The following is an 11,174-nucleotide window of genomic DNA, read 5'->3' as shown; positions in this document are numbered from 1 at the left end:
TTCCGGATGGGCCGAAGTCCCGTCGACGTGATGACCGTTCACGTCGACGTAAATTAAACCTCCTTTTCATCAGCGTGAACCTGTGCTCCAGGTTCACGCCGACCAGCGTGGAGGTGAGTGACGGCCTGGGGAGTTGGCTCTGGGCAGGCGATGGCGTGGCCGCAATCTGAATGCGTGAGGAGAGGTGTGTCTCGGGTTGTGTGTGTGTGTGTGTGCGGTGGTGGGTGGTTAGAGTGGGCTGGGCTCCGGGGGAGTTCTGGGAGGGGGTCCGTGCCGGGGAGGGGGATGGGGGGGGTCCGTGCCGGGGTGGAGGTTGGGGGGGGTCCGTGCCGGGGAGGGGGATGGTGGGTCCGTGTCGGGGTGGAGGTTGGGGGGGGGGTCCGTGCCGGGGAGGGGGATGGGGGGTCCGTGCCGGGGTGGAGGTTGGGGGGGGTTCAGTGCCGGGGTGGAGGTTGGGGGGGGTCCGTGCCGGGGAGGGGGATGGGGGGTCCGTGCTGGGGAGGGGGATGGGGGGGTCCGTGCCGGGGAGGGGGTGGGAGGTCCGTGCCGGGGTGGAGGTTGGGGGGGGATCTGTGCCGGGGTGGAGGTTGGGGGGGGGTCCGTGCCGGGGAGGGGGATGGGGGGTCCGTGCCGGGGTGGAGGTTGGGGGGGGGTCTGTGCCGGGGAGGGGGATGGGGGGTCCGTGCCTGGGTGGAGGTTGGGGTCCGTGCCGGGGTGGAGGTTGGGGGGGTCCGTGCCGGGGTGGAGGATGGGGGGGGGGTCCGTGCCGGGGTGGAGGTTGGGGGGGGGGGGTCCGTGCTGGGGAGGGGGATGGGGTTCCGTGCCGGGGTGGAGGTTGGGGTCCGTGCCGGGGTGGAGGTTGGGGGGGGGGTCCGTGCCGGGGAGGGGGATGGGGGGTCCGTGACACCCGGGCAGTGACAGATGCCCTATATGCAATGGCGCACCGCTACATCCGCTTCCCCGTGGACCGGGCCAGCCAAGATGCCCGGGCTGTGGGCTTCTCTGCCGTGGCCGGGTTCCCCATGGTCCAGGGCGCGATTGATGGGATGCACGTCGCCGTGCGGCCACCTGCAGATAACAGGGCCGTGTTCACCAATAGGAAGGGGACCTATTCGATGAACATACAAGTGGTCTGCGACCACCGCATGATGATCCTGCACGTCGGCGCCCGTTACCCAGGCAGTGTACACGACTCATACGTGTTGTCATCGATCCCCGGCATGTACGAGGGACACCATCCCCGGCTGAGGGGCTGGTTGCTGGGCGACAGGGGCTACCCATTGCGATCGTGGCTGATGACGCCTATACGGAGGCCACGCAATGAGGCGGAGAACCGCTACAATGATGCCCACGTAGCGACAAGGGGAGTGATAGAGAGGTGCTTTGGCGTGCTTAAGATGCGTTTCAGGTGCCTGGACCTCTCTGGGGGCGCCCTCCAGTATCGGTCAGATAGGGTCGGCCGCATCATTGTGGTGTGCTGCGTCCTGCACAACATAGCCCAGCAGAGGGGCGATGTGCCGCAGGCAGAGGAGGGCGGAGTGGAGGAGCAGCAGGAAGAGGCGCAGTCCTCCCCAGATGAGGGGGATGGGGGTAATGGTCAGGGCAGACGGGGTAGACACAGGCGGGTGGCTGTCCACCGTTACCGGCTGGCCCAGCGGGCACGGGACAGACTGATAGCCGCCCGCTTCACTGACTAGATGGGCGTGGGAATCGGGTAGTATGGCCACAGACCGCACACCATGGCAACAGCCGACCACCCACACCCCCCACCCATCCACCCACCCAGCACCCTCACCCCCCTCCCCAACCCCACCCACCCCACCCGCATGCACACCACCCCCCCCCCATTGCCGATCCACCTGCGGCACAACGGGCCGGGCTCACACAGTTGCGGATGGACGCGTGTCTATTGCAGGCCATGGAGGATGATGACAACCCGCCCTGCGGTGAGCTCCTGGCTCTACATCGTTGGACTATGTCTGACCCATGGCCACAGTACCACCATCCACCCGGACCATCCCTGCATGCGGCTGTGACACTGCAGCGCACGGTCCCGTCCTCTGCCCGGGGGATGTTGATGGTGGCCCAGGGGGAAGGGGGCAGACTCACCTGGGGCTGAGGTAAGACCACCCCTCACACACACACTTGCGCTCAACGTACATGACACCCCCGCACGCTTTGGACAGAGCACAAAGGCAGCTTCTGTAGGTGTAACATTGACTTTAATAACCAAAGGAGTTCATGCACGTGCCCTAGCCCCTAAAACTCATCTGTGCCCTGCACCCGTGCCAACTTACTCAGTGTCTAATTGTTTGGCCTTACGAGCCCTTTGACTACGTCGACGTGGTTCCCCAGACGGTACAGCAGAACTGGAGGTGGACTCCTGTGATTCCTGCCCTCTGACACTGGATCCCTTTGGTGGCCGTTTCCTGGGGCGTCCTGGCCTAGATGGGCCAGGCTGTGGCCCGGGCGACTGGGATGGCGAGCTGCCAGCCTGTCCTGCCTGTTGCCCACCCGAGGCACCTGGGACGGAAGGGGGGGGAGTCTGAGGTGTCGCGGTGTACCGGGACCTCCCCTACAGGGGGAGCCGGGACGGACCACACCACCTCCTCCTCCCTCGGGGTGCCCGATGGCCCCCAGGCCTCTACATGGGTGGGGGATGCGAACGGACTGGCCATCCGACGCCCCCCCGCCATCTGGCGCTGCCAGTCCTGGAGGCCCGTGCTGGTATCGACGGGGGTCTGCAGGTTTGCAGCCTTGGAGCCCAGGGGGTTGGCAAACCCTGTCTGTGACAGTGCGACGCCGGCTCGCACATGGCCACTGGCGCCGATGCCCTCAGCGATGGCCTGCAGAGACTGGGCCATGGCCTGCTGAGACTGGGCCATGGCCTGCAGAGACTGGGCTATGGCGTTGAGCGCCTCTGCCAACTGGCGCTGGCACTGGCTCATGGCCTCCTGTGAGAGGGCAGCCATGTCCTGGGCCACAGACGCCGCCTGCACGGAAAGCCCCTGGCCTCGCAAACCGTTCCCCATGTCTGACACCGTCGCACCCATTGCCTCCACCGCGGACGCCACCCGTGCGGTGTCGGCCTGGGTGGCACGCATGACCGGCACCACTCCCAGCTCCTGGACGCGGGTGGACTCCTCCACCTGCGACTGCAGCCGCCGCAAGCCGCCCGTCACCCTCTTCGCTCTTCTCCGGGTCGGTGGTTGCATCGGTTCTATGTGTGGGTGTGGTAACTCCAGGAACCCGGGATCCATCTGGGCGGCAGATGTTCGCTTGGGCTGGGCTGCCCTCCGACCGCCCGGCCCCTCTGCTGCTCCTACCTCCACCTGCTGTACCGGGACGGCTGTGTTGTGCGCACCAGTGAGTGTACCAGACGCCTCATCACTAAAGTGCCCAACCGAGGTGAGTGTTTCTGCGATGGTGGAGGGTGTTGGTGACAGCAGTGGCGTTGTGTCGTGCTCTGAGTCCCACTCTGAGTCCATGGCACTTTGGGGTGGGTGTTCGTCTCCACCCATCCACTCTGAGTCACTGTCCGGTATTTTGTCTTCCTGGGGAGTGCTGTCCCGGGTAGGGGTGTCCCGGGCAGTGCTGTCCCGGGTAGTGGTGTCCCGGGTAGTGGTGTCCCGGATAGTGGTGTCCCGGGTAGTGGTGTCCTGGGTAGTGGTGTCCTGGGTAGTGGTGTCCTGGGTAATGGTGTCCTGGCTCGGTGTGACGGGGGCCTGTGGCTGCCCCCCTCGTCGCTGGGTGGTCGCTCCCGCACGTGACGGGGGTGTCGTCTCCCTGTTGCTCCAGGTCTCTCCGTCTCCCGTGGTGTGCGAGGGGCATCCTGCGGGCGTCACATGCTGGAGGGTCCAGGTCTCTCCGTCTCCCATGGCCTCCGAGGGGCATCCTGCGGGCGTCGCATGCTGGAGGTTCCGTGTCTCTCCGTCTCCCGTGGTCTCCGAGGGGCATCCTGCGGGCGTCGCATGCTGGAGGGTCCGGGTCTCTCCGTCTCCTGTGGTCTCCGAGGGGCATCCTGCGGGCGTCGCATGCTGGAGGGTCCGGGTCTCTCCGTCTCCTGTGGTCTCCGAGGGGCATCCTGCGGGCGGTCTGCATCTGCGGGGATGGGTGCCTGGACGTTTGGTTCTGCGATACACAATGAAGCATGCATGGTTAGACATCAGGCAGTGATCAGGTGATATGGGGGAGGGGGATATAGGGGAGGGGGGATATGGGGACGGGCTGTTGGTGGCTCACTTGCTAGTACGCCCCCGACCTCTGCATCAGCAACCTCCCGGTCCTCAGGTCCGCCAGCCAGTTCCAGGGCCCTTTCCTCGTGTTCGGTCAGTGGCCTCCTCCAGTCCTCACATGCTCCCTATTGTTGTGTGCGCGTTTCTCCTGTGGGGGGGGCGGTGGCAGGGGTAAAAGGCAACACTGTTAGGCAGGTATATGAATGCACGCCATCGGTTGCGCGTGTATTGCAGAGGTTAAGGTTAGGGCTGGATTCACTTGGGGATATGGGGGAGGGGGGGATATGGGGGAGGGGGGATATGGGGGATATGGGGGAGGGGGATATGGGGGAGGGGGGATATGGGGGATATGGGGGAGGGGGATATGGGGGAGGGGGGATATGGGGGAGGGGGGATATGGGGGAGGGGGGATATGGGGGATATGGGGGATATGGGGAGGGGGGATATGGAGGAGGGGGGATATGGGGGAGGGGATATGGGGGAGGGGGGATATGGGGAGGGGGATATGGGGGAAGGGGGATATGGGGGACGGGGGATATGGGGGAAGGGGGGGTATGGGGAGGGGGATATGGGGGAGGGGGGATATGGGGAGGGGGGATATGGGGGAAGGGGGGATATGGGGGAGGGGGGATATGGGGAGGGGGGATATGGGGAGGGGGGATATGGGGGATATGGGGGAGGGGGGATATGGGGGAGGGGGGATATGGGGAGGGGGGGATATGGGGGAGGGGGGGATATGGGGAAGGGGGGATATGGGGGAGGGGGGATATGGGGGATATGTGGGAGGGGGGATATGGGGGAGGGGGGGATATGGGAGAGGGGGGATATGGGGGAGGGGGGATATGGGGGATGGGGGATATGGGGGAGGGGGGATATGGGGGAGGCTCACCCTGCCTGCTCTGACAAGGTCGTTCACCTTCTTGTGGCACTGGGTGCCTGTCCGTGGTGTCAGGGCCACAGCGGTGACGGCCTCTGCCACCTCCCTCCACAGACGCCGGCTGTGGCGTGGGGCAGCTCTGCGGCCGTGCCCGGGATACAGGGCGTCCCTCCTCTGCTCCACCGCGTCCAGGAGCGCCTCCACATCGCGTGACTCGAACCTCGGGGCTGAGCGACGGCCAGCCATCCAGTCGGGTGTTGCGGTCGGGTGTTCCGGTCGGGTGGGGGGGAGCAGCGCGGCCTTATGAGCCGTCACGCCGTGCGGCGCGTATGACGCTGCACGGCGTGAACCACTGCGCAAGCGCGGTTCCCGTTACGTCGCTGCTAGCCCATTTCGGGCCGGAGACTAGCGGCCCATTTTTCCGACGTGACGCAAGTTGGATTTGCGCCGTTTTTTGCGCCGATCGGCGGACTTTCCGCCGATAACGGAGCATTTCGCCCAGGAATAGGGATGTTTTACAGCAATTGTAAAGAGCATTGGTGAGGCCACACCTGGACTATTGTGAGCAGTTTTGGTGTCCTCCTCTGAGGAAGGATGTTCTTGCTATGGAGGGAGAGCAGCGAAGGTTTACCAGACTGATTCCTGGGAGGGCGGGACTGTCACACGAGGAGAGGCCAAATCAGTTAGGATTATATTTATTGGAGCTCAGAAGAGTGAGAGGGGATCTCATAGAAACTTATAAAACAGATCCAGAAAGAATGTTCCCGATGTGGGCGAAGTCCAGAACCAGGGGTCACCACTTAAGGATTTGGGGTTATAGTTTGAAGATGATAAGAACATAAGGGGCGGAATTCTCCCCCCCCCACGCCGGGTGGGAGAATCGCCCGGGCGCCGCATGAGTCCCGCCACGCCGCCCCAATGCCCACACGCGATTCTCCCATCCCCCCCCCCAAACCGGCGCGGAGCGAATCATGGCTGACCGCTGGGAGAATTGCCGCTTGCCGTTGGTAATGGGCGATGGGCGATTCTCCGGCCCGGATGGGCCGAGCGGCCTGCCCAACACGACAGGTTCCCGTCGGCGCTGTCCACACCTGGGGTGAAATTCTCCAGTATCGGCGCGATGTCCGCTGAAAGGCGCCAAAAACGGCGCAAATCAGTCGGACATCGCGCCGCCCCAAAGGTGCGGAATCCTCCACATCTTGGGGGGCTGAGCCCTAACGTTGAGGGGCTCGGCCCGCGCCGGACTGATTTCCGCCCCGTCAGCTGGCGCGGAAATGACATCTCCAGGTGGCGCATGCGCGGGAGCGTTAGCGGCCACTCACGGCACCCCACGCATGCGCAGTGGTGGAGGTCTCTTCCGCCTCCGCCATGGTGAAGACCGTGCCAAAGGCGGAAGGAAACGAGTGCCCCCACGGCACAGGCCCGCCCGCGGAATGGTGGGCCCCGATCATGGGCCGGGCCACCGTGGGGGCACCCCCGGGCAAGATCGCCCGCGGCCCCCCCCCCCAGGACCCCGGAGCCCACCCGCGCCACCTTGTCCCGCCGGTAAGAGAGGTGGTTTAATCCACGCCGGCGGGACAGGCATCCTAGCAGCGGGACTTCGGCCCATTCGGGCCGGAGAATCGCGGGGGGGGGGGGGGGGGGGGGGGCCCGCCAACCAGCGCGGCACGATTCCCGCCCCCGCCAAATATCCGGTGCCGGAGAATTCGGCAACCGGCGGGGGCGGGATTCACGCCAGCCCCCGGCGATTCTCCAACCCGGTGGGGGGCCGGAGAATCTCGCCCCCTGGTCTCTGCCGGCGGGAACAGTGCGGGAACGCTGGGGGGGGGGGGCGGCCTGCGGGGGGGCTAGGGGGGTTCCTGCACCGGGGTGGGGGGGCTCAAAAGGGGTCTGGCCCGCGATTAGCGCACACCGATCAGCGGGCCGGCCTCTCTGAAGGAGAACCTCCTTTCCTCCGCCGCCCCGCAAGATCCATCCGACATCTTCTTGCGGGGTGGCCTCGGGGAGGACGGCAACTGTGCCTGCGCGGGTGACGTCATTTACGCGGCACCGGTCGCGTCATTTACGCGGCGCCAAGGCCCGGCACGCGTAAATGACACGGCGCCGCTCCTAGCCCCCCGGGGGCGGGAGAATAGGGGTTTGGGAACGGCCTCCGACGCCGGAGTGAAACACTCCGGCGTCGGGACTTAGTCTCCCGATGGGAGAATTGCGTCCAAGAACTGGGAGCAGGAGTAGGCCATCTGGCCCCTCGAGCCTGCTCCGTCATTCAATGAGATCATGGCTGATCTTTTGTGGACTCAGCTCCACTTTCCGGCCCGAACACCATAACCCTTAATCCCTTTATTCTTCAAAAAACTATCTATCTTTATCTTAAAAACATTTAAAGAAGGAGCCTCAACTGCTTCACTGGGCAAGGAATTCCATAGATTTACAACCCTTTGGGTGGAGAAGTTCCTCCTAAACTCAGTCCTAAATCTACTTCCCCTTATTTTGAGGCTATGCCCCCTAGTTCTGCTTTCACCCGCCAGTGGAAACAACCTGCCCGCATCTATCCTAACTAACCCCTTCATAATTTTATATGTTTCTATAAGATCCCCTGCATCCTTCTAAATTCCAACGAGTACAGTCCCAGTCTACTCAACCTCTCCTCGTAATCCAACCCCCTCAAATCTGGGATTAACCTAGTGAATCTCCTCTGCACGCCCTCCAGTGCCAGTACGTCCTTTCTCAGGTAAGGAGACCAAAACTGAACACAATACTCCAGGTGTGACCTCACTAACACCTTATACATTTGCAGCATAACCTCCCTAGTCTTAAACTCCATCCCTCCAGCAATGAAGGACAAAATTCCATTCGCCTTCTTAATCACCTGTTACACCTGAAAACCAACTTTTTGCAACTCATGCACTAGCACACCCAGATCCCTCTGCACAGCAGCATGTTTTAATATTTTATCATTTAATTAATAATCCCTTTTGCTGTTATTCCTACCAAAATGGATAACGTCACATTTGTCAACATTCATTCCATCTGCCAGACCCTAGCCCATTCACTCAGCCTATCCAAATCCCTCTGCAGACTTCCGGTATCCTCTGCACTTTTTGCTTTACCACTCATCTTAGTGTTGCTGGAAACTTGGACACATTGCCCTTGGTCCCCAACTCCAAATCACCCATGTAAATTGTGAACAATTGTGGGCCCAACACTGATCCCTGAGGGACACCACTAGCTACCGATTGCCAACCAGAGAAACACCCATTAATCCCCACTCTTTGCTTTCTATTAATCAACCAATAGGGGGTAAACCTTTTAGGACTGAGGTGAGGAGAAATTTCTGCACCTAGACAGTAGTGAATCTGTGGAATTCACGACCACAGAAAGTAGTTGAGGCCAAAATGCTTTGTAACTTCAAGAAGGAATTAGATATAGTTCTTGCAGCTAAAGGGTTGTGGGGATATGGGAGAATGCAGCGTAGGATATCGAATTTGATCATTAGCCAGGAACATAATGAATGGTGGAGCAGGCTCGAGGGGCCGAATGGCCTCGTGTTTCTATTTTCTTTTTGATTAATAAATTTGGAGTACCCAATTCATTTTTTTCTCGAATTAAGGGGCAATTTAGTGTGGCCAATCCACCTACCCTGCACATCTTTGAGTTGTGGGGGCGAACCCCACGCAAACACGGGGAGAATGTGCAAACTCCACACGGACAGTGACCCAGAGCCGGGATCGAACCTGGGACCTTGGCGCCGTGAGGCAGCAGGGTTAACCCACTGCGCCACCGTGCTGCCCTCTATTTTCTACGTACGTTTCATCTCCCCCATTGCACCAGCTCTCCCAGACCTCGGCCCTCTTCCAATTCGGACCCCTTGCACATCTCCAATTTTAATCACTCCATCATTGGCCGTCATGCCTTCATCTGGTGAAGCTGCAAGCTCCAGGATTCCGATCTCTCCACCTCCCTGCCTTTAAGATGCTCCTTGAATCGTACCACATTTACTAAGCTTATGGACACCTGCCCTAACATCCTCGATGTGGCTCCTTCTCAAATCGGTTAATGGTGGGTGGGAAAGGCAGCAAAGTGGCCAATCCAGCCATGCTCATATTGAATGGTGGAGCAGGTTTGAGGGTCCGAATGGAATCCTCCTGTTCCTATTGCTTTTGGTAATCGCTCCGCTGGAGCGAGTTGAACCATTTTACAACATTAAAGGCATTGTACAAATGCAAGCTGTTGTAGCAGAAGCTTTGTTGTGCATTATGTGTGACAGTCTGCCAGCCTGAATTAACTGTTAACCTTACAACAAACGTTGCACCGAATGGAACGGAGATCGTACTTTGGCTTTTGGCAGTCTGTGTCTCGGCTCACCCTTAACCCATTGCCACAAAACCAGAACATCCAGCCATTTATCTTATTCATTGTTTGTGGGACCATGCTGTGCATAAATCAGCTGTCACAACAGTAACGGTATATTATAAATTGATTTTTTAAAAACTTTTTAGTGAACCCAATTCATTTTTTCCAATTAAGGGGCAATTTAGCGAGGCCAATCCACCCACCCTGCGCATCTTTGGGTTGTGGGGGTGAAACCCACGTAAACACAGGGAGAATGTGCAAACTCCACACGGACAGTGACCCAGAGCCGGGATCGAACCTGGGACCTCGGCGCCGTGGGGCAGCAGTGCTAACCCACTGCGTCACCGTGCTGCCCTTATTTTATTTTATAAATTAATTAATTGACATGCGGTCGGTCCTTGTGATGTGTTTAGGAATTATCGCAAGGAAGTTACTTTGCCCGGTGGTATAATCGCTGTCCTTCCTGTCTGTCTGTCCCCGAGTATCTCAATGAGTTGAGAGGGTGTCAGCCTTGGATTCGGTGGGGAGCACTTTTGCCTCTGAGTCGGTGGGTCGTGGGTTCAAACCCCACTCCAGACACTTTGAAAAGACTCTCGGCTGACACTCCCAGCGCAGGACTAAGGGGGTGCGGCATTGTTAGAGGTGGCATCCTGAGGGTGAGATGATAAAACAAGGCCCAGCGTGTTCTCTCAGGTGGGTGTAAGATCCCACGGCACTTGTTACCGAGGGCGTTATTTAATGGAAACGGCACTCTGCTTCACTTCTGGGCCCCAGCGAGGAGCGCCCTGCCTAGGCTGCGGGTGGACTCATTTCCTGCACTAACGAGCTCAGCTCACCAGTGCAGCAAGAGATCGGGACGCCATCTCTCTGGACCCCCCCCCCCACCAAAGACCCAATTAGGGGGGTCCTCGAGCCCCCTGCATCCCACCTCATAAGAACAGGGCACCCGTTGACCCAATTCCCAGCACGGGCAAGATGTCACCTGGGGCACCTTGGCAGTGCCAGCCCGGCACTCTAGAAATGCCCCAGCCAGTCTGGCAATGTCACCTGGGCACCCTGGCACAGCCTGGGTGGCACTGCCAGGGTGCCAGGCTGCCATGCCTGAGTGGCATTGGGAGTGCCCGGATACTACCCAACCCAGAGCCCCACCACCCAGGGGCCACCGATCGCCTGGAGGACCCCCAAGTGCCGGTACGCCTGATCCATGTTTGTGGAAATCCTGCATGAGACCGTTTGCAAGATTTACCGGCCTCATCGCGCCCCGAGTCAGCCGCGACGAGGCCGTTAGATCGTGCCCAGAGTGTTTCAATAGTGTTTTACGGCAGCACGGGAGCACAGTGGTTGGCACAATTGCTTCACAGCTCCAGGGTCCCAGGTTCGATTCCCGGCTTGGGTCACTGTCTGTGCGGAGTCTGCACGTCCTCCCCGTGTCTGCGTGGGTTTCCTCCGGGTGCTCCGGTTTCCTCCCCCAGTCCAAAGATGTGCAGGTTAGGTGGATTGGCCAGGGTAAATTGCCCTTAGTGTCCAAAAAAGGTGGGGGTTACTGGATTACGGGGAGAGGGTGGAGGTTTGGTGTGCTCTTTCCAAGGGCCGGTGCAGACTCGATGGGCCGAATGGCCTCCTTCTGCACTGAAAATTCGATGTCTATGTTTTAATACGCATCTTCCTATTTGATTATGGGTATGGATGCCTTAAACAAAAGTGCGCAC

This window comes from Scyliorhinus torazame, chromosome 9 (assembly GCF_047496885.1).
Source record: "Scyliorhinus torazame isolate Kashiwa2021f chromosome 9, sScyTor2.1, whole genome shotgun sequence".
Classification (NCBI taxonomy): Eukaryota; Metazoa; Chordata; class Chondrichthyes; order Carcharhiniformes; family Scyliorhinidae; genus Scyliorhinus; species Scyliorhinus torazame.
The sequence above is the reverse complement of the archived record's forward strand: the minus strand, read 5'-3'. Positions refer to the sequence as shown.